Consider the following 2,268-nt stretch of genomic DNA (forward strand, 5'->3'; position numbering starts at 1 on the left):
TTACTTTTTATTTTCTTTAGTGATCAGCCTGTGGTCTATTTAGATACACATGGCTGATCACAGGTGCCAGCTCTGAGCTCTGTTCTGGCTGTTAGAGCAGAGATGGAGTAGGGGAAACAGGACAGAAGCCATAAAAACTCCATCTGAAGTTAGTGTTATTATCACAGGGCTCCCTCCACTATTTTTTTACAATTTAATTTTAGTAAATTTTGGCAGATCACATTATCCATTACAAGTATGGGAATACGATCAGCTTACTAAAAAAAATGCTAATTTATGGGCTTGGAGTAGGATTTTGCAAATTCTCCTCCAAATGCCCTTTCACACATTTAATTGATACTAAAGTAATATGAAAAGGGTGTAAAAACACTTGTTTTCACATTATTTTAGGAAAAATAATATTGATAAATATGCCTCTAACTCATTTGTACCAGTCTCCAAGTTGTGCTATAGACTTATGTTTAGGGGCTTCTTTTATTTGCTCTGCATATTCTACAGTAAGAAGTCTGCCAATTTGTACCTAAAACAGGATGAAGTCTGGACCTCCAGTGGAAATATTGCTGGCAGGCTTTGTCATCACTGTCTAACTTTAAGATATATGTAGCCAGTTCCTGGGCAGTGGAGAAGTAATCTACATGAATAAATGAGTCTTTGGGAATGAAAATTCATAGTTTTCACGAGAGGGGCCCATAACAACTGGTACATTACCAAATGTGAAGGCATTTTTCCATAGTTTCTCTGTAATGTAGTCTTCATGTACTGAGTTCTCAAACGCCAGATAAAATTTGTACTTGGAAAGTGTTTGTTGATGTTCACTTCTGGGTATGCTGTCTTCCATATATGCCCACAGATAAAAAAAAATCTTAAACTGCTAATAATAGTGTACCCTCCTAGAGTTTGGGTTCCAGTTACTGACAGCCACCAGCTTAGTCTTTGTAGGGATAGTGAAGTTTGCATCTTCTTTATTCTCCTCCAACCAGCCATAAGGTGAGAATATATCAGAGTCAGCCCTGTAGGACATGGTCAGATTGATGAGATTGTCCATAAAGTGTAAGTTTGGGCTGTGAGATAGAGACTCCTTGTTAAACCATACCCAGTACTGATTTAATAATAATAATAATAATAATAATAATAATAATAAATGTATTTATATAGCGCTTTTCTCCCGCAGGACTCAAGTCGCTTTTCAGACATCATAAAACATGATACATTGTTCAAGGATTAGGTATTGCAGAAAATAGAAAACCACACGGAGATAATTAAAAACAACCAGAAACTAAAGAGCACAATAAACATATTGCAGGGTTGGTGCAGACATTTTGCAAAATAACTTCCACAGGTTATATATTTCACCAACAAAAGGTACCAGATGAGACAGCCATCTTGGGCGCACTACGTAGGATTACCCTGGGTGGAATAGGTTATGCCTAGAAGAGATGACACAAAATGAGTGGTTGCAGCATCCTAACGCTAGGACTCGGAGTAGTGTCCCACCATAATCGTCAGGTCCATGTATTTTCATCCCATCCACGAGTGTACCAGGTGAAGCAGCCATGTTGGGCGCACTGCGAAGGTTACCATGTGGGAAATAAGCCGTACAAGGACCCAAGGCATATATGGGAAAACTGACGTGTCTGGCAGTATGATATACCCAGTATGAATAGATCCATGTGAAGTACATCCTGCCTATGGAGGATGCACTTCATTGGAGGTATAGCACGCAGGCATATGGGGAAGTTGTTTTTGAGAGTAACATAAGCTCCTGTGATGGATAACAACCGCATCAGCAGAAGAAAACAATGTTCTGTTATCTGTATAGACGCATCCACTGGTATTAAGGAATGAAGGACATTCATTAAGGGGAAATTTATTACCAAATGGCCAAGTCCAAACAAGGATGATTCGAGTAGGTTCCAGCGTAGTTTCCACATATTCAACTCAATCAGTTATTGCTGAGTGACCTACATTGTTATAGAGTGTAAACAAAATTGCTGATAGGCACAACTGTTCAATACATATCAGAAGAGACTTCTTCATAGACAATTTCCTGAAACCTCCATTTATTTAAGTAGAAACACTGGAACAGTATTTTCAATTACTGGATGCCCGTCACAATTTTCATCACTGTTGGAAAAACAAATATAGAGAATATATATATAATAACAACACAATTAGTGCCTAAATAAAAAATGCTGCATGTGCTTTTATTTTGAAGACATTTTAATGAATATTATAAGATGGTTTATATGATCCCATATGAAGAAGTAG

At 37.7% G+C, this 2,268-nt stretch overlaps 1 pseudogene; it reads right to left on the minus strand.

The window, feature by feature from the left end:
- Positions 1-421: 421 nt before the first annotated feature.
- Positions 422-2,043, minus strand: LOC148525269 (4-galactosyl-N-acetylglucosaminide 3-alpha-L-fucosyltransferase FUT6-like; annotated as a pseudogene).
- Positions 2,044-2,268: the final 225 nt, after the last annotated feature.

This window comes from Taudactylus pleione, unplaced genomic scaffold (assembly GCF_031769625.1).
Source record: "Taudactylus pleione unplaced genomic scaffold, aTauple2 ptg000109l, whole genome shotgun sequence".
In the NCBI taxonomy this organism is placed as follows: domain Eukaryota; kingdom Metazoa; phylum Chordata; class Amphibia; order Anura; family Myobatrachidae; genus Taudactylus; species Taudactylus pleione.